The 26,911-nt window shown below is 38.3% G+C and overlaps 1 protein-coding gene and 1 long non-coding RNA gene across 4 annotated transcripts in view; one reads left to right on the top strand and one right to left on the bottom strand.

The window, feature by feature from the left end:
• LOC143642562 (uncharacterized) overlaps positions 1-26,911 on the bottom strand; it is a 49,646-nt gene that overhangs the window by 4,033 nt on the left and 18,702 nt on the right. The window lies entirely within an intron of this gene.
• Positions 26,503-26,911, top strand: part of RALY (RALY heterogeneous nuclear ribonucleoprotein) — a 144,104-nt gene continuing 143,695 nt past the window's right edge. The window contains exon 1 of one of the 3 annotated variants that reach the window (XM_077110919.1): positions 26,503-26,534. The gene's annotated coding sequence lies outside the window, so the exon portion shown is untranslated. The remainder of the gene's footprint in view (positions 26,535-26,911) is intronic. The other 2 variants (XM_077110856.1, XM_077110949.1) reach the window with 2 other exon arrangements.

Below are 26,911 nucleotides of genomic sequence, written 5' to 3'. Positions count from 1 at the left end.
CCACCTGGGGCATGCCTCAACTGAAATTACCTAATCAAAAGGTCCCACCTGACTGGTGCATGGGTGGTTCAGTAGTAGAATGCTCACCTGCCATGCAAGAGATGTGTGTTCAATTCCCAGTCCATGCTCCCCTCAAAAAATAAAAGTTCAACTTCCAATAGGTTTACACCCACACAGATGAATTAGCTTTAAGAACATGATCTTTTTGGGGGATACATAGGCTTTTAAAACATCACAGGTGTGACGTGGTATCTCATGATGCTTTAATTTGCATTTCCCTAAAGGCTAATGATGTTGAACATTTTTTCATGTGCTTATTTGCCGTCTGTATATACTTGTTTTAGTTGTTAAAGCTGCTGGGATATACTATATCAGAAATGGAATGGCTTTTAAAAGGGGAATTTATTAAGTTGCAAGTTTACAGTTCTAAGGCCATGAAGATGTCCAAATTAAGGCACCAACAAGAGAAATCTGCACTCAAGAAAGGTTGATGCCATCTGGAACAACTCTGACAGCTGGGAAGACACATGGCTGGTATCTGCTGGGATTTTTGGCTTCTGGACACTTCTGTAGGCTGGGAAGGCGCATGGTGACATTAGCTAGCTTTTTCTACCAGCTTCTTCAAATGGCTTCCCCCGGGGCATTTTCTTTCAGCATCTCCAAAGGTCTCTGGTTCTGTGGGCTCTGAAGCACTTTCCAAAATATTTTCCACTTAAAGGACTCCAGTAAGCAACCCCACCTTGAATGGGTGAAGACACATCTCCATTGAAGCCACCTAATCAAAAAGCCCCACCCATAACTGAGTGGGTCACATCTCTATGGAAACAACTTAATCAAAACGATCCCACCCAGCAATATTGAATGAAGAATAAAGAACGTGGTTTTTCTTTCTTTCGTTTTCTTTTTTGCCTGTGGATGTCCAGTTGCCTCAGTACCATATGTTGAAAAGGTTTATTAGCTTTCCTCCATGGACCTAGTTTTGCACCTTTGTCAAAAATCAGTTAGACGTATTTATGTGGATATATTTTTGGTTTCTCTATTCTGTTCCATTGGTCTATGCATCCATCCCTTTGCCAATACCACAGTCTTGATTATTGTAGCTATACAGTAGGCTGTAATCCCTCCCTAATTTTATTTTTCTTTTTCAAGATTGGTTTAGCTATTCTAAACTTGTCTATATCTAAAAATTCTTGCTGGAATTTTGATAGGAATTGCATTAAACCTATAGATCAATTTGAGAAGAACTAACTTCTTAACTATTTTGAGTCTTCCAATGCATTTAGTTAGGTATTTGATTTATTTTATCAGCGTTTTGTAATTTCAGCATATGGATCCTTTACATAGTTTGTTAAATTTATAACTAAGGGCTTAATTTTCTTTGGAGTGATTGTAAATGGTATTGTGCTTTTAATTTCAGCCTCCACATGTGCATTGTTAGTATACAGAAATGTGACTTATTTTTGTTTGTGTCTCTTATAACCTGTGATGTTACCGAACTTGCATATTAGTTCTAGAATTTTTTTTTTTTAATTCCTTGGGAGAGTCTACATAGGTAGTCATGTCATCTGCATATAGGAACAGTATGATTTCTTCCTTTCTTTTTCTTGGCTTGTTGCAGTGGCTATATACTCTAGTAGTATGTTCAATAAGAGTGATAAGAGTGGACTACTTGCTATGTCCTTGATCATAGAAACATTGTCTTTCACTAAATGTAATGTTAGCTGTAGTTTTTATGTAGATGCTTTTATCAAGTTGAAGAAGTTCTCCTCTATTACTAGTTTGCTGAAAATTTTATCATGAATAGGTGTTGAATTTTTGTCAAATGTTTTGTCCCTGTCAATTGACATGATTATATGATTTCTTTCTTTAGTCTGTTGATAGGGTGGAATACAGTGACTGATTTTCAAATGTTGAACCAACACTGCATGCCTGAAATAAATCCCACTTGGCCATGGTATATAATTCTTTTTATACATTGCTGGATTTAATTTGCTAATTTTGTGAGAATGTTTGTGTCAGAATTCATGAAAAATGGTGGCTTGTGTCTTCCTTCTATTTCCTCTCTCCCTCCTTTTCCTTCCCTTTTCTCTTTCTTTTTTTTTTTTTTTATAAAATGAACTAGAAAGTATCACCTCCTCTTCTAATTTCTGGAAATGAGTGTATAAAACTGTTGTTAATTATTTTTCAGATATTTGGTAGAATTTTCCAGTGAAGCCATCCAGGCCTGGAGGTTTCCCTTTTCAGGAGTTTTTAAATTACAAATCTATTTTCTTTCATGGTTATAGTACTATTTCCAGTTGGTTGAGATTTGAAGGTTGTAGTTTAAAGTAGTTGGTCTGTTTCTTCTAAGTGTTGAATTTATAAATGTAAAGTTGTTTGTAGTATTCATTTATTATCCTTTTAATGGTTTCAGGATCTGTAGTGCTATCCTTTTTTCATTCCTGATATTGGGGATTTGTGTCTTCTCTTTTCTTAACATTGTCAGTCTAGGTGTTTATTTTTATTATTTTATTTTTTCAAAGAATAAGCATTTTTTTTTTAAATAATAGAAATTTATTGTCTCACGGTTCTAGAGGGTATGAGTCTGAAATCAAGGTATCAGAAGAGCTATCCTACCTTGCCTAATCTATCTTCTGGTGTTTGCTTGTTCATGGAAGACTATTGTCCACATGATGGGTATAATTCTTGCTGAAAGTTAACAATTGTCATAAAGTAATATACCAAGAATATCTGACTTTGGTAAAAAAAGAAAAAACTTTGCTTCATCTATTTTCTTGGTTGTTTTCCTGTTTTCAATTTCACCGATTTCTGCTCTTGTCCTTAGTATATCCTTCCTTCTGCTTGCTTTGGCTTATTTTGTTTTTCTTTTTGTAGTTTCTTGAGGTTGGAACCTAGACTGTTAATTTGAGATTTTCCTCTTTTCTAATGCAAGCATTTAGTTCTGTAAATTTCATTCTCAGTTCTGTTTGAGTTGTACCCCACATATGTTGTATTTTTCATTTGAATTCAATTCTTTTAGTTTTAGTTTTTAATTTCTTTTGAGATGTTCTCTTTGATTTATTTGGAAGTGTGTTGTTTCGCTCCCAAGTGATTGGAGACTTTCCTGGTTTCGTTCTGTTAATGTTTCTAGTTCTATTGTGGTCAGGAGCCATACTCTATGGTTTCAATTCTTTTAAATTTGTTGAGGTTCGTGTTTTATGATCCAAGATATAGTCTATCTTGCTGAATATTCCATGGGTATTTGGGGGAAAAAAAAGTATATTCTGTTCTGGTTGGGTGGCATATTCTAGATGCATTAATTATATCCTGTTGATTGCTTATGCTGTTCAGTTCTTCTATATCTCGACAGATTTTTGGTCTCATTTTTCTATTAATTGTGGATAGTGGAGTGTGGAAATCCCCAACTCTAATTGTGAATTTGTTTCTCCTTTCAGCTCCATCAGTTTTTGCTTCATGTATTTTGATGCTCTGTTTCTTGGCACATATACATTTAGAATCATTACGTTTTTCTCTTGGTCTCTAGGAATTTTCTTTGCTCTGAAGTCTACTTTATCAGATATTAATATAGCCACCCCTGCTTTTAAAACAATTGATGTCTGCATGGTGTGCCTGTTTGAAAGGTTTATGTACCCTAGAAAAGCCATGTTTTAATCCTGATCCATTTTATGGAAGCAGCTGTTTTTTTTAATCCCTAGTCAATACTGTAGGTTGGAAACTTGGTTAGGTTATCTCCAGGGAGATGTGACGCACCCAAGTGTGAATAATAACCTTTGATTAGAGGGAGCTGGGACTCCACCCATTCCAGGTGGGTCTTGATTAGTTTACTGGAATCCTTTTAAAAAGGAAGCACTTTGGGAAAAAATGCTTCCAAAATTTTGGAAAACATGCAGCAGAGCCATGAGAACTACCAGAGCCCACGCAGACAGAGACCTTTGGAGATGAAAGCGGAAAACACCTGCAGAGGAGCTTCATAAAACAAGGAGCCTGGAGAGAGGCTAGGGGCGTTGCCGTGTTCACCACGTGCCTTCTCAGCCGGGAGAGAAACCTTGAACTTCATCGGCCTTTCTTGAGCGAAGGTAAACCTCTTGTTGGTGCCTTAATTTGGACATTTTTTATAGACTTGCTTTAATTGGAGCATTTTCATGGACTTAGAACTGTAAACTTGCAAGTTAATAAATTCCCCCTTACAAAAGCCGTTCTATTTCTGGTATATTGCATTCTGGCAGCTAGCAAACTAAAACACATGGTCTATCTTTTTTCATCCTTTTACTTTCAACCTACCATGATGTTGGATTTGTAGTGAGTTTCTTATATATACATTATATATTTATCATATTGTTACGTCATGTGTCATTATTTTTTTTTTAACCCAATCTGCCAATCTCTGTCTTTTACTTGGATGATTTACACCTTTAGTGATACGTTTGAGCATAAATCTGCCATTTTATTATTTATTTTCTGTTTGTTTCCTCTGTCTCTTTTCTTGTCTTTCTGTAGATTACTTGAACATTTGCTGGAATCCACCTTGATTTATTTATGGTGCTTAGTTTCGATGTATAGTTTAGTCTAGTTATAGTGTTTATTTTCTTAGTGATTGCTCATGGTATTACAAAATACATACCTAACACCACAATCTACTAATATCAATGTTTTAACCTAAGTGCATGGAAACTTGAATAGGGTGTGAGACTTTGTTGGTTTGTCCACAATAGTATGATAACCCTGATATAGCCCACAGTAATTTGGGCAGTGAATAAAGAAGTATTTGCAAGGTCTGCTTGGGGCACTGGGAAAGGAGGAAATGTTTAACTTCCTTATTTGGAGAATTTCTGATATTCTCACAAACAGTAGCGAAGGCCAAGTCAATAGGCCAAGCCCTTGATCTTGGGGTTCGCCCCTGTGAAACTTATTCCTGCGAAGGATAGGCTAAGCTTACTTGAAACTTGGCCTAAGAGTCACCCCCATAAAACCTCTTTTATTGCTCCGATGTGGACTCTCTCTCTAAGCTGATTTGACAATTGAACTTACTGCCCTCCACCCCTACATGGAATATGACTCCCAGGGGTGTAAATCTCCCTGGCAACATGGGACCGAAAGCCCAGGATGAACTGGGTCACAGCATCAAGGAACTGAGAAAATTTTCTTGACCAAAAGGGGAAGAGAGGAATGACAAAAAATAAGGTGTCACTGACTGAGATATTGCAGAGTCAAGAGGTTATCCTGGAGGTTATTCTTATGCATTATATAGATATCCCTTTTTAGTGTATGGTGTGTTGTAGTGGCTAGAGGGAAGTACCAGAAACTGTAACACTGTGTTCCAGTAGCCTTGTTTCTTGAACATGATTGTATAATGATACAGCTTTTACAGTATGACTGTGTGATTGTGAAAACCTTGTGTCTGATGCTTTTTTATTTAGGGTATGGACAGATGAGTAAAAAATATGGATAAACAATAAACAAATAATAGGGGGGACAAAGGTTAAAATAAATTGGGTAGATGGAAATACTAATGGTCAATGAGAGGTAGGGGCAAGGAGTATAGTATGTATGAGTGTTTTCTTTTTTATTTCTTTTTCTGGAGTGATGCAAATGTTCTAAAAAATGATCATGGTGATGAATACACAATTATGTGATGATATTGTATACCATGTATGGAATGTTTGTATTTTAAGAATGTTTCTATGTTTGTATGTTAAGATTTATCAATAAAAATAATTTAAAAATCAATGTTTTACCACTTCAGGTGAAGTGTAGAAACTTCTATTTACATTCTTTTACCTTGCCTACATTTTTTGGGGGTAGGATGGGGGTGGGAGAAGCCATCTAAATTTATTCTCCAACAGACATAAAGCATCAGCAGGTAAAACTACAGGATGTCTCCATAGATTATACATTCACAAGGCATGATTAACTTGACAGTGAGAAAACCTCTGGTCTCTCTGTAACAATGTCTACTTCACAGGGTAAGCAGGTAATAGTATTATGTTCACTTAGAATTCCAGAGGGAAAGGCACAACTTGGCAATTTTTCTTAATCCTAAAAAGTAACGTCCAATAACTAAGAGACAAACTTTGGTAACAGTCTTGATCTACATTTCAATTTGTGGGTCTTCCATATAGAGAGGAAAGATTTCTCTGCCCTAGGAGTTAAACCCTGCCTACTTTAAAAATATAATGGTCTTGAATATTTCTTCTCCATACATTGACCTCACATCAGATGGTGTATTAATTTTTGATTCAATCATCAAGTATGCTTTACGAAACTCATGAGGACAACCTATTATATTTATCTCTCTCTCTCTTTTTTTTTTACTCATTCTGATATTTTTCTTTCCTTTCTGAAGTTCTGACCTTCTTCTGTTATTTGCTTTTTGTTCAGAGAACTTTCCTTAGCCATTCTTTAACAATAGGTTTGCTAGAAATTAAATTCTTTTAGTTTTCCTTCATTTGAGAATTTCTTTATTTTCTCTTCTTTTCTGAAGGATATTTTCACTGGATATAAAATTGAAGGTCAACAGTTCTACTTGGAAAATGTTGTGCCATGTGTGCTTCTGTTTTCCATGGTTTCAGATGAGATATGTGTTGTTATATGAATTGATCTTCCCCTATAAATAATGTGTCATTTCTCTATGGCTGCTTTCAAGATTTTTCTTTGCCTTTAGTTTTTTTTTTTTTTTTTTTTCTTTTATTAATTAAAAAAAGAATTAACAAAACAATTAGAAATCATTCCAATCTACATGTACAATCAGTAATTCTTAATAACATCACATAGTTGCATATTCATCATTTCTTAGTACATTTGCATCGATTTAGAAAAAGAAATAAAAAGACAACAGAATAAGAATTAAAACAATAATAGGAAGAAAAAAAACAAAAAAAAACAAAAACAAAAAACCTATACCTCACATGCAGCTTCATTCAGTGTTTTAACATAATTGCATTACAATTGGGTAGTATTGTGCTGTCCATTTCTGAGTTTTTATATCAAGTCCCGTTGTACAGTCTGTATCCCTTCATCTCCAATTATCCCTTCTCTTTTTTTTTTTTTTTTAATTAACGGAAAAAAAGAAATTAACCCAACATTTAGAGATCATACCATTCTACACATGCAATCATTAATTCTTGCCTTTAGTTTTAAGAAGTTTATTTATGATGTCTTAATGTAAAATTTCTTGGGATTTATCCAATTTGGAGTTCAGTCAGGTTCTTGAATGCATAGCTTTATCTTTTGCCAAATTTCACAGTTTTAAGTTATTTTATTGAATACTATTTCAGTCTCTGTCTCTCTCTATCTCTCTCTCTACCTCAAAGGGATTTATTGAGAATTAAATTAATACACTAAAGCCTACTTTGGCACAATGCTTGGCATATAGTAAATAATAAATGACAGCAATACTTATGGGCAGAGAAGTTATCACTATTTTATAAATGAACACACTGAGCTCCAGAGAAGGTAAAGAATTTGCTCAAGGACACTTAGGGAATAAACAGCTGCAAGACCCAGATGGCAGCTTGCAGTGTCCAAAAGAGGACTTAGAAAATTTCACAGCTGAGCTCTATGCTGGACGAGGGGAGGCGCTCCTCTGGCACGTTCCGTCTTCTGAACTCTTTCTTCTGGTACTCTGATAATGTGAATGTTAGCTCTTTTCTTATTGTCCCACAGCTCCTTGAGACCCTGTTCATTTTTTTTTTCACTCTATTTTCTCTCTGCTGTTCAGATTGGCTAATTTTATTGATTCTGGCCTCAAGTTCACAGATTCCATTCTCTGTCATCTCTATCCATCAAGTTAAAAAATCTTTCTGTTAATATTTTTTTTATATGCTGTATGGCGGGGTCACGTTTCATTCTTTTTCCATGTGAGTATCCTGTTATTGCAGCACCATTTGTTGACTTTTTGCTTATTTGTTTGTTTATTTTTTGGGAAGTGCATGGACCAGGACTTGAACCCAGGTCTCCCACATGGCAGGCAAGAATTCTACCACGTTGTGATTCTTGGTAAAATGAGTGATTTCCGATTGTATCCTGGACATTTCAGATATTATATATGAGTCTCTGGGTCCTATTTAATCTTATTTTTGTTGTAGGCAGTCCTTTATTGAAGTGTAGCATGAAGGCTGGCTGGGTGTGTATGTTTAGCTTCCTCCTGGGTCCCACCAACATCACCCCAGCAAAAGTGGAGCACCGACTCTTGCTGCCTCATTGCCAGTGGATGGGATGGAAGTTTAGCTCTCCCTTGTCCTGTTGACACTTTGTTGGCTGAAGTGGGGCACTACCTCACAGTGCTTCATTGCCTCCATTGGGGGTATAAGATCCGCTTCCTGCTGGGCTCTAATGACATCAGGAGTGTAAGAAGAGGGATGACTCAAACAGCTTTGTTGCTGCAGGGTGGGGGAGGAAGCTTGGCTTTCTGATGAGCCCTACTGACACCAGGAGAGGTGAATGGGGGAAATGGAGTGTCAGCTGGCCCTGCCTCCCACCACCTCATCCTGCTTCCTTGCTGCTGGGTGGAGGTGGACCCTGATGACACTACTACCCTCATGGGAACTGAAGCATCACTTGGTTCTGCCAGGTTAGGGATCAAGATCAGCTTCCTGCAGATACTAGGAAAATATAGAATCAAGTTTTTCTCAGCCCCACTGAAACCATGGGAGAGTAGTACATGTGCAGTTTTTCCATTGATTTTTGGCCAACAGTTGGGTAGGTATTGCCAAAAAGGCCACTCTTTTGATACTGATCAGAGTACAGGTAGTCTGCCCAGTGTGCACATTGACCAGTCCTGTGACACTGGGGTTTCAAAGGAGAAAGAGCTTTATTGCAAAGCACAAAGCAAGGAGAACAGGAGGTTTATGGGCTTCAGATCTGTCTCCCCAAATTGTAGTAATGCTGAGAGTTTTATGATATTCAAAGACAGGCAGGTTTAGGAGAATGAATATAATGGCTCAAAATGACGAAGTTAGAGATGTGCAAATCGATGACATGTTTAGTCACAGAACATATGTTAGAACATGGTGACCTTAACTTGATGATGGGCATGATTTTCAGTTTTACAATGAGGTATAGGTCACCTATAGGTTAAAGTTTAAGCTACTGTGCATTTCAGGTGGGCCAATTCTGGTTAGAACCAGCTTTGTTTAATAAGATGGCCTAGGAATTGGAGTGGGTTAGTTCTGAGCTGACTCAGGATCCCTCATTAATAAACATTAGGGGGCTATGTCCTCATAAGACTTCAAAATTGTAAAACAAGATAAGGGGGTACAAGTGGGGCCAGGCACAAGTTATTATAAGGCTTTACAGTTAAAAGGTAAAGAGATAACCACTACAAATGATCAAGGCATCTGGGTTACAGTTCAGTGAGTTTCAGTAGTTACTGGTATTTACTTTTGGCTATTCTGTAATATACAAGAAAGTTAGAAAGCATCTCTATAATGATTCAGTAACTATAATCATTTGTTAACTCAACTCTCAGTTATACTTTTTCTAATCTTTGGTTAGGGGCACAGGCTTTTCTTGGGGCCTTTTTGTTTGGTCTGTTTGGTGGCAGTTCTGGTTGGAGGCTTCCGTGGTGCCCCGTCTGGGATATTTGGGAGGCAGTAAGGAGACCAGGGAACTCACCACTGGGTCTTTCTTCAAATCCCAATATCCCTAGGCAGTCTGCCTTCTTTTCCCCATTTCTCAGTCTTCCTGTGCTTGTTGTATTACGTCTAGTGTATTTTAGTTATAAGAGGGAGGATCTGGGAGGAATGGGGCTGCTCTATCTTGGTAGAACCTGAAGTTCCACTCATTTTATTTTCTTTTATTTACAGCTGTATATTATTTATGGATGTACCATAGTGTATTTAACCACAGTGGAAGGGAAATGAATATCCCTGTGTATAGTGAATACCCTGGTGTATGGTACACTAAGATTCTTTCTAATCATTTGCTAATATGAATAATGCTCAAGTCACTTTGTGCCTTTGTCATTTTATACTCATGGCAAATGGAAGTTCTCAGAAATGAAATTGTTCCATGAAAATGTATATACATTTTTAATTTTGATATTTCCGAGTTGCCCTCAATAAGGGTTGCACCAATTTGCAATTCTCACTCTCTTCCCCAGCACTAGATGAGACTGCCGTGGCCTCCTCAACACAGTGTAATGTTAGGGTTTTTGCCAATCTGATGGTGGAAAATGGTAGCTCAGTGTGTCTTAATTTGCATTCTTCTTATTATGAGTTAAGCTGAGCCTCTCTTCATGTATTTTTTTTCTGTTCTTATCCTTTTCCCATTTTTATATAGGACTGTAAATGTTTTTATTTTTGATTTCTTGGAGCTCTTTTATATTAGGAGTTTAACTTTTTGCCTGTGATACGAGTTTATGGAATTCTATTCCCCAATTTATAGTTTGTCTTTTAAATTTGCTTCTAGTATTTTTTGCCATACAGTTTTTTTTTGTTGTTGTTGTTGTTGCTATTGTTTGTTTTTGTTTTTGTAGTCATATTTATCACTTTTGTCTTTAATAGTTTCTGGATTTTTGAGTCATAATTATACCTTGTCTATGTCAATAAAATAAAGGAATTTTCCTATGCTTCCTCCTAGCCTATTTATTTTGCGATGAAATCTTTGATCCATGTAGAAATTATTCTCTTGTAAGAATAGATCTAACTTTTTTTTTCCATATGGTATTTTTTCCATATCCAGTTGCCCCATTAACGCTCTTGGAATAATTTATCTTTTCTTGTTCAGTGTGGGATGCCTACTTTATCATGTACTTAATTCCTATATGAATTTTGAAACATCACAACACTGTTTTAATTTTAATAAGTGTGCATGTCTGATAGGATAAGTCTTCTCCCATTCCTCTTTAGAATTTTTCTAAGCTATTCTTGTTTATTTTTAAAATAAATTTAGAATAGCCTTTTTTAGTTTAAAAAATAATTGTTGGTATTCTTATTGGGAACAGGTTAAGTGGATATATAGACATAAAGGAAATGACGTCTTTATGTTACTGAGTAATCTTAACCAAAACTATGTTATGCTTTCCTATTTGTTCAAATCTTTCCAGTCGTTTGGTAGTATTTTAGTTTTCTTCATATCGGTCTTATACTTTTAGTCCCAGGTATTTTGTAAATAAATGTTTAAGTTCCTTTACAAATTGAACCTTTTTACATCTTTTTTGTTGTTATCATAAATGGGATCTTTTCTTCCATTATGTCTTTTAAGTCATTTTTTTGCATATATGAAAGTGGGTGATGTCTGTTTATTAATGCTTTATCAAGTTATTCTACTGGATTTTTTGTTGTTGTTTCTACCAGCTTCTGAATGGATTCTCTTGGTGTTTCTAGTTATATGATACTATCTTCTCCAAATAGAAATAAATTTTCTTTCTCTTTTCCAAATTTATACCTAATAAGGTTACCTAAAAGAAGTAAGGGTTCAATAAGTGGAAGCTAATATTATCATTTCCTGAGTGCCTACTATTTTCCAAAACAGAAGAAGGGAGCTCAGTTCCCTACCCTTGGAATCCATATGGGAAAGAGATAGCTCAACAACTTAAACATAATAAAGGAGACAAAGGCAGAGTGAAGATGAGAAGCTTAGATCTCTGGAATTCCGGTTCAAGTTCATTTGCTGTGTATTGTCCAGCCTCATAGACAAAGGCTTTACCTGCCCCCACCTCTCCATCCCTGCTGCTCCTCAAATAGTCTGTTTATAACTGTCTCTCAGAACCCAGCCATAATTTGTGCAGGCTGGGGCGGAACCAATTTAACTAAAAATCACACAGAGGGGTGAGGGGAAGAAAGGAAAGGTGGAAATGCTGAGTTACCTGGCTTTGCATAATGGCTCCTGGATAAAGGTTTCACATTAGTACCTGCTTCACTTTCCTGGAGGGGCTGAGAAAATTCAGTGGAACGAGAACTAGAACCTTTGCAGCAAATGATATATTTCCAAGGTATATTGCTAAATAAAATATTCATGTTGCAAAACAATGTGCTAAATGAGCCTGTTTTATTTTTTAAAAAATTATTATATGTTAGATTTGCATAGAAAAAGAGATCTAGAGGAATGTTAAGTAAGATTAGATTAACAGTTCTCTCTAGAAGTTGTCATTATAGGGATTTTTATTTTCCATGTTATCAGTGTCTGTGATGTTGATAGGTCTTTATAACAACCAGATATAACTTTTGTTATTAAAAATGTGTAACACTAATATATACTATAATGTTTGTATGTATGAATGAGATATGATGTCTGATATTTTCTTCAAAAAAATACGAGCAAGGAGAAGGTAGGTGTGGGTAAAGATGAAATCAAACTAGCCATGATAAATCACAGCTGCTGGGAGATGGGCATATGGGACATTGTTATATGATCCTCTACTTTTGTATATGTTTGAAATTTTCAGTGTTAAAATTTTTTTAAGTAGAGATGGTTTTATAGACATGAATGTGAGAAGATATCCGTGCTATAATTTTTTGTCACAGATTTTTATGTATATTATCTCATCTGTGTGTGTTGATACTTATATGTTTATTATAAACATATATATATAAACATATATATATGTTTATTTATATATGTATATGTATGGGAAAAAATCTGGAAGAATTGAGTATAACAAGCAAATTATTGAACACTTTAGAGTGTGTCAGGCAGCATCCTAAGCATAGAAATCCTTAGCTTCTTAAAAACTACGAAAAATATGTATACATATAAATGCATATATGTGTGTGTGTGTGTGTGTGTGAGTGAGTGTGTATTTAAAACCACCAGCTGCAGGTCTTTTGGAAATCTAAATCCTTGCTAATCCTGGTCTCCAATCCCCAGGAGAGGATCCATATCCTATTTTTAGGGTTGGGGAACCTAGCTAAGCTCCAAGGCCAGGGAATGCCATTGCAGTCAAATTGTTTTCTCTTTTTTCTCTACCACCTGACCAGGCTCCTCAGAATTTGCTGGTGCAGTGGAAATGACCTGGCATGTGATTAAAAGGCCTGAGTTCATGTCTGCTGATATCCTCTGACCAAAGTCAAGGGGGAAGGAAGTATCCTCCATCCATGGATGTAGAAGGGAAGTGATAGCCCTGTCAACAATCTAATGTATCATCTATCAAAACCCACAGTTCCACCTCTTGTCAATTTTTCCTCATACAAAGACCTCAAGCCCTCTTTCAAGACGTTTATGGTTAAAAAGAGGCCAAAATGACATGGGACAGAAATCCCAGAATGAGCTGAGACTCAGCATAAAGGGATTGAGAAAACCTTCTCGACAAAAGGGGGGAGAGTGAAATGAGACAAAGTGTCAATGGCTGAGAGATTCCAAACAAAGTTGAGAGGCTATCCTGGAGGTTATTCTTATGCATTAAGTAGATATCACCTTGTTATTCAAGATGTAATGGAGAGGCTGGAGGGAACTGCCTGAAAATGTAGAGCTGTGTTCCAGTAGCCATGTTTCTTGAGGATGATTGTATAATGATAAAACTTTCACAATGTGACTGTGTGATTGTGAAAACCTTGCGTCTGATGCTCCTTTTATCTACCTTGTCAACAGACGAGTAGAACATAAGAAATAAAAATAAATAATAGGGGGAACAAATGTTAAAATAAATTTAGTCTGAAATGCTAGTGATCAATGAAAGAGAGGGGTAAGGGATATGTATGGTATGTATGAATTTTTTTCCTGATTTTTTTTTTTTCTGAATAGATGCAAATATTACAAGAAATGATCATGATGATGAATATGCAACTATGTGATGATATTGTGAACGGAATGATCAAAATAGAAATGTTTGCATTTGTTATGTGTTTTTTGGTATTTAAAAAAATAAAATTAAATTAAAAATTAAAAAAAAAAAAAGGAGAGGCCAAATTGCTTTCCTTATAAGAAGGGGAAAATTGGATGTAGAGACTGAGGGGAATGCCATCCAATGACAGAGGCAGACAGAAGTTGTCAATGAACCACTAGAAGTTAGCAAGGATTCTGCCCTACAGGTTCTTTTTTTCCTTCATTTTTAAAAACATTATTTTATTATGAAATATAATATATATACAAAAATGTTGTAACAAATAGTTATAGGACGGATTTCAGAATTTGAAAAAAATTGTTCTACAATTTTAGGTTTTTTCTTCTCGCTGCTCCAAGACACTGGAGACTAAAAGAAGTATCAATATATTGTTTCAGTAGTCATTCTCATTTGTTAAATCCTATCTTCTCTGCTGTAGCTCCCCCTTCTCCTTTGATCCTTCTCCTAATGTTTAGGGGTATTTTGCCCTACAGGTTTAAGAGGAAGCATGGCCCTGCTGGCAGATTTATTTTATACTTTGAGCCTCCAGAACTGTGAGACAATAAATTTCTCTTGGTTTAAGTCACCTATTTGTGATACTTTGTTATAGTAGCCCGAGGAAACGAAGACTGTGTCATTTGTTATGATTACCTTTTCCAACCAATATATTTAAAAAATTTATTTATAAATGCATTAACTTTTTTTCTTTATGTAAGAATCAAACTTTTAAGTTTAGCTTTCTCAAAGGTGATGCAGACAGGGAAAGGGGAGGGCCTCTGACTCCATCTTAGAACTGGTGCCAAATCCTTAAGTCCAGGGTCATTAAAAATGTGAAACCTGGGGTGGGCCATCGTGGCTCAGCAGGCAGAGTTCTTGTCTGCCATGCCGGAGACCTGGGTTCCATTCCTGGTGCCTGCCCATGTGAAAAAACAAAACAAAACAAAACTAGAAAGTAATCAAAGGCGGAACCTTTGGAGGGAAGTTCAAATTAATTAGATTTCCTGGATAGGCGGTAACCTCTGGAGTATCTAATCAGTGGAGAAACAGGGGAGGGTCTGGGGATCAGGCACAGGTATAAGCATCTTGGCGTTCTATTGTTTGGTGTGCGAGCCACCATTTTGTATTCGCGTCACCATTTTGTGTTCAGCTGGGCACCCATTCTTGCAAGAGTATGAATAAATTATTTTCTCTTCCACAATCAGATGAGTGTTTGTTCTCCTTCAAGTACGGCATTCTTTCTAACATTTTTGTTTATTTATTTATTTGGTATGCTGTGCTTTGGGAGTCACGTTTCATTCTTTTCCATATTATAATGTTATAGCACTATTTGTCTAACCAATATTTTTGATTCACTGACCAAATATCTATCTTGATAACATGTGAAAAAGGGGTTTCTGCCACATGTGCTTATATGTTTATTGTCTATCATCCCCCAATAGAATATCTAATGGGTATAATGTTTTAAAATATTAAACACAAGGATGTGGAAAATTGAAACACTAGTATATTGTCGGTAGGAATGTAAAATGGTGCACCTATTGTGAAACAGTTTGGCAGTTCCTTAAAAAGTTAAACATAGAATTACCTTATGACCTGGCAATTCTACTCGTAGGTATATACCCCAAAGAACTGAAAACAGGTTCTCAAACATATATTTGTACACCAATGTTCAATAGGATTGTTCAAATAGCCAAAATGTTGAAGAAACCCATATGTTCATCAACAAGATGAATGGAATAAGAAAATGTGGTATTCTTATACAATGGGTATTATTCAGCCGTTAAAAAAGAATGAAGTTCTACCAGGACCATTCCAGCCCATCCTAAAAAATACCTAGGGCAATTTATAAGATTCCTCAAGAGTTCCAGGCACTAGAATAACTTCCAGAACCCTACAACCTCCAGGTGGGTCCCTGGTCCAGATAAGTCCTGAAACCTTGCCCAGCCTCTCCAGAACATCAGTTAGTTCCATCTCCCTAGTCCATATTAGTGACAGACCCTTCTGCAATATCAAAAACTTAGAATTGCCATAGCCCAAACAACCCCAATGAGAGGTATGGAAAGATCAAAGGTAATGGTGGAATTACACATAGAAGATAGGACTTAACAAATGAATATGAATTCTGAATCATTAAATTTATATCTCTTAGTCTCCGGTATTTTAGAGCAGCTAGAATTAAAACCTAAAATAGTGAAATTGTAACCCATGTCAAACTCTGAAATATGTTCTATAACTAATTGTGATGCTGTGCTTGGAAATTTTTGTGTATATGTTATTGTTCACAAAAAAAGAAGGAAAAAAAGCCGATTGTAATGATAAAAAAGTATTTAAGCCTGCTAGCCTCCTATATTCTGGAGGAAAAATATGAGAGGATCATATGGTAGCCCATGACAAACTCTGGAATCTGTCCTGTAACCACTTTTTGAAGAGTGCTTTGAAAACTATTGCTTTTTTATTTCTTTGCTTTGCATATATGTTATACTATACAATAAAAAAAGTTAAAAAACAAAACAAAACACAGTGAGATACCACTTCACATCCCCTAGGATGGCTATAATAAAAAATACGGACAATAACAAATGTTGTAAGAAGGTGGAAAAATTGGAGCCCTCATACCTTGCTGGTAAAAATGTAAAATCATGCACTTGCTTTGGAAATCAGTCTGCCCGTTTCGCAGAAATATAGAATTACTATATGACCTAGAAATTCCAATACTAGGTGTATCTATCCCGAAGAAATGAAAACATGCGTCTATAAAAAAAACTTATAAATTAATGTTCATAGCAGCATTTATTTATAATAGCCAAAAAGGGAAACAACCCAGATACCCAGAATAGGAAAATATATAAAGATAGGAAGTAGATTAGTGGTTGCCTTAGGCTGGGAGTTAGGAGCAGGAATGCATGACAGCAAGTGGGTACAGTGTTTCTTTTGGGGGTGATGAAAATGTTTTAGAATTTATATACTGGTGATTGATGAACAACTTTGTGAATATACTAAAAACCATTGAATTGTATATTTTTAAAACGTGAACTTTCTGTCATATGAATTAAATTTCAATAAAACTTTTCTTTGAAAAACAAAAATGAACAAACAAACAAAAAAAGGGATGAAGTTCTAATATATGCAACGACATGGATGAAACTTGAAAATATTGTGCTGAGTTGAAATTAGCCAGACACAAAAGGACAAATACTGTATGATTCCATTAATATGAATTATCTAGGGTAAGTAGATTCATAGAGACAGAAAGTTGATTAGAGGTTACCAGGGACTGGTGGCAGGGAGAAAAGGGGAGTTATTTTGCTTTGGGGTGATGGAAGAGTGTTGGTGATGGATGATGGTGATGATAGCACCACATGTGGATATAATTAATGCCACAAAATTGTATTCTCAAAAATAGTTAACATGGCCAATTTTACCTTATATATATGATACCACAATACAAATATTTAAATAAAATATTAAATGGATGGGTCTTAGGGTTACCTCCGATCTCAGAGGTAGATCCTGGCACAAGAATTTTGACACCAAGGGGATGAGCCCAGGAAGCACTGTTAGTAGAGTGGGGAGTGAGACTGAGAAGGGAAGGCTGCCAATGAATCCTGTGAGATCACTGTGGGCAACTGGAGCTTAATCCCCCTGGAGACAATTACAGACCCTCCTTGGGTAATTGCAGGGTGAGGACCCTGGGGTAGCCACCAACTCCTATCTGCCATTTGTTAAAGGATACTTCTGGGGCATGCTGTCTCCAGTACTTCTGTCTTGTCCAGTATGTGGTCTAGCGTGCTCCTGAGGGAGAAAAGAGCTCTCAAGAGGGTCACAGTTGTTGTAGTAATCATATTTGGAGTATGGAGGTGAGTGCTGAGGGGATGTGGGCAGAGTACTGCAGGTGAATTTCCATTCCCCTGAAACCTGATATCTTGGGGTGCCCTACCACCACTCATTGAATTAATGAGGAGGGGAAGGTGGTCTACATATGGACTTATGTTCTGCCCCTTAGGTCTTTTTGGTCTTTCAGGTATCATTTCCAGAAGACTCACGTATGGAGTTGACCATACCTAGATGCCATCTTGAGTAGAGGAAGGAGTCAGGGGCACAGAAAGACTAACCCTATACTCAAAAGATGCTAAATACTTAGGTATGTGAGATTTTTAACCTGGAAAAGATCGAGTTACTGCTAAAATAAAAATAAAAGGTGGGAGCATAAGAAAAAAATTGTCAATTACAGAAAATAAAGAACCTAAACATTTAAAAAAAATTTATTTATTAATTAAAAAATTAAGAACAAACAAAAACATTAACGTATCATTCTGTTCTACATATATAATTAGTAATTCTCAATATCATCACATAGCTGCATATTCATCATTTCTTAGAACATTTGCATCAATTCAGAAAAAGAAAAAGATAACCAAAAAAGAAATACAATGATAACAGAAAAAAAAAAGATTATACATACCATACCCCTTACCCCTCGCCTTCATTGTTCACTAGCATTTCAGACTAAATTTATTTTAATATTTGTTCCCCCTATTCCTTATTTTTATTCCGTATGTTCTACTCATCTGTTGACATGTAGATAAAAGGAGCATCAGACAAAAGGTTTTCACAATCATACAGTCACATTGTGAAAGCTATATCATTATTCAATCATCATCAAGAAACATGGCTACTGGAACACAGCTCTACATTTTCAGGCAGTTCCCTCCAGCCTCTCCACTACATCTTGAATAACAAGGTGATATCTACTTAATGCATAAGAATGACCTCCAGGATAACCTCTCAACTCTGTTTGGACTCTCTCAGTGTCAATACACTTTGTCTCATTTCACTCTTCCCCCTTTTGGTCGAGAAGATTTTCTCAATCCCTTGCTGCTGAGTCTCAGCTCATTCTAGGGTTTTTGTCAATCCCTTGATGCTGAGTCTCAGCTCATTCTAGGATTTCTGTCCCATGTTGCCAGGAAGGTCCACAACCCTGGGAGTCATGTCTCACATAGAGAGGGGAAGGGCAGTGGGTTTGCTTGATGTGTTGGCCGAGAGAGAGAGGCCACATCTGAGCAACAGAAGAGGTTCTCTTGGGGGTGACTCTTGGGCCTAATTTTAAGTAGGCTTAGCCTATCCTTTGTGGGGTTAAGTTTCATATGAACAAACCCCAAGATTGGAGGCTCAGCCTATTGCTTTGACTGTCCCCACTGCCTGTGAGAATATCAAGAATTCTCCACTTGGGGAAGTTGAATTTCCCCTCTTTCTCACCATTCCCTCTAAGGAACTCTGCAAATACTTCCCTAGTCACTGTTCAAATGGCTCTGGGATTTATCTGTGCATCACTCTGGAACAAACCTACAAAATCTCATGCCCTATGCAAGGTTCCAAGTACTATGGTTTTCAATTAAGCTGTCCACATAAGTTATATTAGGAAATGCAGTAGTCAAAATATAAATTTTGTACCAAACAAACATTGTTTGAGAAGCCATGTTTTAATCCTGATCCTTTTGTGGAAGCAGCCATTTCTTTGAATCCCTATTCAGTACTGTAGGTTGGAGACTTGATTAGATGATCTCCAGAGATGTGACACACCCAACTGTCACTGATTTGATTAGGAGACTTGACTCCACCCATTTGATTAGAAGGAGATGTGACGCCACCATTCCAGGTGGGTCCTGATTAGTTTACTGGAATCCTTTAAAACAGGAAACACTTTTCGAAAAAGCTGCAGAGCCACAAGAGCCAACAGAATGCAAGCAGAGACCTTTGGAGATGAAGAAGGAAAATACCTCAGGGGAGCTTCATGAAATAAGAAGCCTGGAGTGAAAGCTAGCAGACTTCGCCATGTGCCTTTCCAGTTGAGAGAGAAACCTTGAACATCATTGGCCTACTTGAACCAAGGTATCTTTCCCTGGGTACCTTAGATTGGACATTTCTATAGCTTTGCTTTAATTTGGACATTTTCATGGCCTTAGAACTGTAAACTAGCATCTTAATAAATTTCCCCTTTTAAAAGCCATTCTGTTTCTGGTATATCGCATTCCAGCAGCTTACAACTAGAACTGCAGTGCAGCACTCATAGAGTTTGATTTATCTCACAAAACAAGAAAGCTTGAGGAATCCTACCTCTGCCTTTCTACTTTGCCATCCTCTTCAAGTCAATCTTTGTTCTCAAGGTTTCAAGAAGACTGCTGTGATTCTGTGCATCACATGGCTGAAGAAGAATGCTCGTTGGGTTTCTTTTTTTAAAAAATTTTTTTTTCTGGTAAAAACACCAAGTAACTCCCACTTGTCATGTGGCCAACCCTAGCTTCAAGGGAGCCTGGGAAATCAAGTATTTTAGAATTCTAGCCTTCTTAGCAAGGTAGGCTGGGAACAATTTGGTGTTAGCCAACTCACAGTATCTGCTATGTACACATTTTTTCTGTGTAATCCCCCACAAAGGCTTTAAGTGGCTAGAAACACTATGATTTCTGTTTTACAGATAAGACACCTGAGGCCAAGAGAGGCAGAGAATAGCCCAAGGATATACAACTCATAAGTAGCACAGTCAGAATCAGAACCCAAGACTGGAGAGTCACCACCACAAAATGCTGCACAGTCTACCATGAGGCCTGGCATACAGTAAGTGCTTAATAGGCGTTAGTTCCCTTCCACTCCTAGCTCATCTTTGAGACTCCACCAGATATAACCCTTTAGGCCTTTGAGGCTGGGCTTCTTCATGCCTTCCCCTGCAGCACAGCCGGACAGGTGAGAGGGCAGGAGACGAGAGTCTGGGGAGAAAGACGGTGGGCCAAATCCAAGGCTTCCCCACTGTTCAGACTCTGTGGCCCCGAAATTAGAAGGAAGTTTTCTCTCAGTGTATACAGCATGAGGTGGGGGTGGGATAGGTATCCTTCTTTGATGCCATGGTAAACTTCAGCAGATATTTAAAAAAAATTTTTTTTAATTGTGAAATATATAAACAGAAAAGTGATAATTTTCAAAGTACAGTTTAACAAGTAGTTACAGAGCAAATTTCAAAGTATAGCATGGGTTACATTTCCACAATTTCAAGTATTTCCTTCTGGTTATTCTAATGCACTAGAAACTACAAAGAAATTTCTATATAATGATTCAGTAGTCATAATGATTTGTTAAATCCTAATTTCTCTGTTATAACTCCTTCCTCTCATTTGATCATTCAATCTTCAGGGATATTTGGGCAATGAAAATTCTAACTTGTTCAAGGTGAAAAGAAGTATCAGAATTATGGGGTAGGGAAATACAACTGGTTGATGTTCTGGGAGAGGCTGGTACCTCTAAGTTTCAGGGCTTATCTGGCATAGGAACGAACAATCTGGAGGTTTTACATTTCTGAAAACTGAACTGAATTAGTAAAACTTTTATAAAGTCTTAGAGTCCTGGATATTCTTTAGGCTTTTCAAGAATACTGGTGGTTGGGGCGTGGCATAACATGACAGTTTATAATATCTGGCTGAAGCTTGCATAAGAGTAACCTCCAGAATGACCTCTCAATTCTATTTGAAATTTCTAAGCCACTGAAACCTTATTTTGTTATATTTCTTTTCTCCCTTTTGGTCAAGAAGACGTTCTCAAACCCATGATGGCTGGCAGATATTTTAAATTAATATGGACACAGGGTTTCAAACCAGGAATTTGCAAGTCAAATATATATATATATATATTTTTTTTTTGGTCTCACACAATATTTTTACAAATTTAATTGAATTCAATAAAATTTTAGTGTTGGGAAGTTTCACATTATAACCTACTCTTGCTCTCTAAGGAAAAAAAATCAGGCAGCCAGGCCATACTGGATTCACATTTCCATACGGTAACAATTGGTTAGAGCCAGGTAATAGTTTTCCCCTGTAGTTGAATGTGTCCATTCACACAGTTCTCATTCACCCTGCTTCCCTTGTCTATGCTATTTGCCTCATTCCTGTGAGCATTTGAGTTCATTTCTCTCTCACTGAACAACTGGAACAACTGAAGTTTAGGGAGGGAAATTGAGTTATCCAAACTCATACAGCCAAACAATGGAGACTTCCAACTGGGTCATTGTGACTCCCAGTTCACTGGTCCTTCTGCAGCTTCTTTTGTTATTTATGCTTTTTGTCTGAATAGGAGCTATTGCAATGGAAGAGACAGTGGAAGCTGCTGACTCAGAAGAACTGTGCGCCAGCTCCGCCTCTGCTTGGTTTGTTGTTGCTTCCCTTCTTTTGGCCTCAGCTTTCCCATCCATAAAATGGGGATGACAATGTTCCTATTCTTGCAGGTGCAGGAAGCACTTGAGAACTCTGTGGAGCTAAGGAAATGTTACTGAATGTGATTGCTATGTTGACTTTCTATTGCTGTGTAACAAAGCACTCTAAAACTTAGTGGTATAAAACAACCATTTTACTTGCTCATGAGCCCTCCATCTGGGCTGGACTCAGGTGGGCAGTTTTTCTCCTCATTTGGCTGGTGGTCACTCTTGTGCCTGCATTAAGGTACCAGACTGGCTGAGAGCTGGGTTTAGCAGGGAAACTGCTGGGATGGCTGGACTTCTGATTCTCTCCATGTAGTTTTAGAGAATCCTTCCTATTGGTCTCTCCAGCATGGTAGCCAAACTTCTTATCTGAAAGCTCAGGGGTCCAAAGAGTAAGCATTACAAGAGGACTAGCCCCGGGGTACAAGCATTTATCAAGCCTCTGCTTGTATCCTGACTGCTAATGTCCCACTGGCCAAAGTAGTTGCATGGCCAAACCCAGAGTCAATGTGGAAGGGGGCTACATGAAATCACAAAATCTGGGAAGCATGGTTCCTTGGGGGTCACCCAAATTAACAGTCTACTACAATTATTTTCATGGTATCTGACCAATGGCTAGGGTAGGGAGAGTGGGCCTTCACAGCAGGGTGAAATTTGATAGTTCCTTAGTCTCCCTACTTAGATTTGTCTCTCCTAATGAACTGGCCCAAAATTGGAAGTTTTCCCTTACTTTACAGCATTGGTCTGGTAAGACCAGGCTTTCAGAGAACAAATTAAGTTTCAACCCATGGTGTCAATCCAAATGATTGGTATGGCTTTCTACGTGTGGGAAGGGTTCTACCGCGGGTAGAGGGTTGGAATGCCCTGATTGGCCAGCCTGCATCAGGTCCCATCACCAGGGCCTAGGGGAAAGTGGCCATTTCCTTCTGCAGTAATAATAAAATAATAAATACATTAAATGAGTGTTTACTATGTGATAGGCACTCTTCTAAACATCTTATGTGTATCAACTCATATTATCCATCCAACAGCTCTGTTAGGTAGATATTATTTTCCACATTTCTTAAATGAGAGGTAGAGAGGTTAAGGAATTTTCCCAGATTCACAAAAGTAGTAAATGGCAGAACCAGGATTCAAACCCAGGATGTCCAAATTTAGTATCTTCACTCTTTATAAAGTTTGGACCAAGAATGGGAACTGGGGGTTCATTGGAAATCCAGGCCCTAATTCCAAGAAAGGGAAATTATACAGTGCAGGGAAAAACAGTATCTAGAACTTACAATCTACTTCAGGTGGGATTCTCTTCATCTCAGTGTCTCCTGTTTGGATCAAAAGCTGAGAACTTCTAGGACCACCTGGTTAAGAAATCCTGAGGTACAGCAAATAAGAACATCTGAGAACTCAAAGGTACTAACATGTGGCTGAGAATTTTTAAAAGGATATGGAGGTGTCATACAGATGACACATATGACTAAGAGTTGGAGTTGTGCAGCTCTGAAAGTCAGTATTCTTACATAAAGCAACTGTAAAGAAGCCAAAAAAGAGATCAGACTTCAATTAGAGATAAAACAAAGCTGATCTGGCTGGGACTAAGATAAATCAGACACAGGGTAAAGGATGATGGTGTTTGTGTTTTACAATTTCATCTACTGCATGAGACTAAAGGATGAGAGGTTTATTTTGTCCAAAACTTAAATTTTCCATAGCACACAATCTAACTTAACCTATCTGGCCAGTTCAGTTAAGCAGCCTAAACACATGGAGTCTAGCATTGGGAATGAGGTCTTGCAATTCTGTATAGCTTAATATAATACCCAGATACATTCCAGAATACGTTGGGCAGATAATTAAAAAGTAATGGCAAAATCCCTCGAGGGACTGAAGAAAAATTACGGAACTATTAAACTTTCCCACTTGGGAAATCTGATACTGTCTCAAACATTAGGAACTCCCAAGTTAATAAGCCAGGCCCTTGATCTTGAGGCTTGCTCTTATGAAACTTATTTCTGTAATGGAGAAGCTAAGCCTACCTATAATTATGCCTAAGGGTTACTTCCAGAGAAACTCTTTAGTTGCTCAGATGTGGCCTCCTCTCTCTCTTAAGTCCAATTCTGCAAGGAAAATCTTTACCTTCCCCCCTACGTGGGACATGATGTCCAGGAGTGTACGTCTCCTTGACAATGTGGGACATGACTCTCAGGGATGAGCCTGGCCCTGGTACCACGGCACTGATAATGGCCCCTGACCAAAAGGGGGAAAATGTAACAAAATAAGGTATCAGTGGCTCAGACAGTTCAAATAGAGTCAAGAGCCTTTTCTGAAGGTTACTCTTATGCAAGCTTCAGCTAGATATTGCTAATTCCCATGGTATGCCAAGCCCCAACCAACAGTATTCCTATAACTCCTAAAATATACCCAGGGCTCTATCTGAGATTTATAAAAAGTTTCCCTCACTAAGTTTATTTTTCAGAAACCTACAACCTCCTGATGGGTCCCTAGGCCAGATAATCCCCCAAACTCAGAGTTACCAGTATCTTCACGAGCATCAACCAGTTGCATCCCCATACACCATAATGTTGAAACCCTTCTTCAACATGAAGTTAGATGGTTCTTGCCCAAATATCCCTACAGATTGGGAGAAGGATAAAAGGAGGAGGAGTTTTAACGGAGAAAATAGGATTTAACAAATGAAAATGACTACCGAATCATTATATTGATATTTCTTCTTAGTCTCCAGTGTCTTAGAGCAGCTAGAAGGAAATACCTGAAGCTGTGGGACTGTAACCCATACCATACTTTGAAATTCATACTGTAACTACTTGTTAAAATGTACTTTGAAATCTATTTTTTTGTGTGTGTTATATTTCACAATAAAAAAGTTTTAAAAAAAGAATATGGAGGAGTGGATTTGGATAAAGAAATGGAGAACACGAAGGGGAAATGTGATGGATGACATCTGCAGAAATGCATCTCGGAGACTAAAGCCTTTCTGAATATTGGGAGGCATGGGTGGGGTGGGAGGCCTCATAATCATTTCCTGGGTACATAATCCTTTTTGAGTAAGATGCTCTAGAGATGCTTTTTCTCATTAGAACAAATGCCACATACACAAAGCCTTATTCATTTTATAATTTCTTTGAATGTGCTTGAGCATGTGAGCCCTTAATGTCAATTTCAATTAATGCAATGCATATGATCTTGGTGGTGCAGCTAATGGATTGCAAAGAGGGGCAGAGGGAAGGTCACTTGGACTGGTACTCTCTCTGTTAGGAGGTTTGAAGGCTGAGGTGAGAGAGGCATTGGGAGGGAAGGTCTGAATTTGCTCTCCCTACTTAATGAAGCCCATACTTTGAAGATGCCACCCTGTCTTTTGTTTGATAAGAAAAAACGGATTTGGAGACCCCTGGCAAGACAGACAGGAGAGACAAGGGCCCAGGGCTGAGCTGGTGAGGACCAAGAGAGACATAATATATTCTTTCATTGACTTAGGAGAACCGTCCTCATAACCTTGAACCTCTCCCCCACCCCCCTCTCAGCCACCAATTGTGGGTTATAGTTTCACAATTTCATGGAGCAGATTCTTTCAACCTTGACACTTGATCATTCCAAAGCACCCTCTGCTCAAAACCGTTCAATGATTCCCACTGTCTGTCAAGCTTAGCAAAGAAATCAGTTCTTTCCAGAATCTAGTTCCAGCCTATACAGAAGTGTAGATCTAACTGCTGATCGGGCAGAGCTACAGCTCTTGATTCAAGTTCTGCTCAGAGTAGAGAATCTCGTTTTTCAGGTAGATTCTGGGGGAAACGATATGATAAATACAATCATGAAATCGCAGGCCAGATTGGATGAGACATGGAGAATTTTTCTAGTCAGTTCCCAGTTTTCAAGGAGGTCCATAACTGAAGACTGAAAGGCACCAGTCCTTTTGTGCTCTCAGAAAACTCCTCTGGCTGTTCTGTGGAGGCTGGGGCTTGGGGATCAGAGACTCTGGCGAATGGACTAGTGATCCAAGTGAAAAATTCAACAGCGGAGATGTTTAGGAGGGAGAACCACCACTCAGATCAAGTTAGAAAACATTCCCTGCAGCCAGAAGTATAAAGAGACTTACTTGAATTTTACCTTTATATATTTTTTAAGTCCTCCCCCAGAGTTCCACCGTCACCGCAGCCTCTTCCCCTAGTTCCAGCTTAGACATGAAGCCCTAGTGCCTGGTTCCTTGAAAATTAAAAGACCTTGTGCTTCTTCTCTACTTCCTCTTTTCCGGATCCCTAGAGCATTGCCTCCAGGCGACGAGTTTGAGCCCCATCCCCACGCCCGGCTAACGCCAAGCACCACCCACTCAAACCTTCTTTAGGTCACGCCTCCTTCCGGCTCCTCCCGAGAGTCTCCACCTTTCGGGCTCCTCCTCCTGGCTCTGCTTCCGGGCCCGCCTCCTCCGGTCCCGCTTCAATCGTTCCTTCTTTCGTGGCTTCTCCTCAGCCCCTCCTTCTTCCAGCTTCTCTTGGTCTTCCTCCACCGTGACTCCTCCTCTGGGTATGGCCGCCCTCTAGGCCCGAGCACAGCCTCTCCTTTCCAGCTCTGAGGGAGCTCCAGGCTCTCCGAGGCCTCCACTACTTTCTTTACCTCTCTTGCGCTCCTCTTGTTAGGGATTCACAACCCTGCTAGCCTTGCCCCACGTTCGGCTCCCTACTAGTACAAGCGAATCCCTCTTCCCGCCCTTACGCGGGTCCCCAGGCTCCCACCTCAGTCCCGCCTCCCTATCAGGCCCCGCCCCTGCCCCGCCCTTTGCCTCTCCCCGCGGAAGCTCTGGACCTTTCCAAAGCCGAGCCGAGGGGTGAAGAGAGCCCAGGCGTTGGGGGCGGGGCCGGTTGTGCCTGGGCGAGGTTCCAATCTCGTTGCACTACTGTCGT

The sequence above is a fragment of the Tamandua tetradactyla genome, chromosome 1 (genome assembly GCF_023851605.1).
Source record: "Tamandua tetradactyla isolate mTamTet1 chromosome 1, mTamTet1.pri, whole genome shotgun sequence".
NCBI classification, from domain to species: domain Eukaryota; kingdom Metazoa; phylum Chordata; class Mammalia; order Pilosa; family Myrmecophagidae; genus Tamandua; species Tamandua tetradactyla.
Note: the sequence above shows the minus strand (reverse complement) of the source record. Positions and strands in the feature narration are given on the sequence as shown.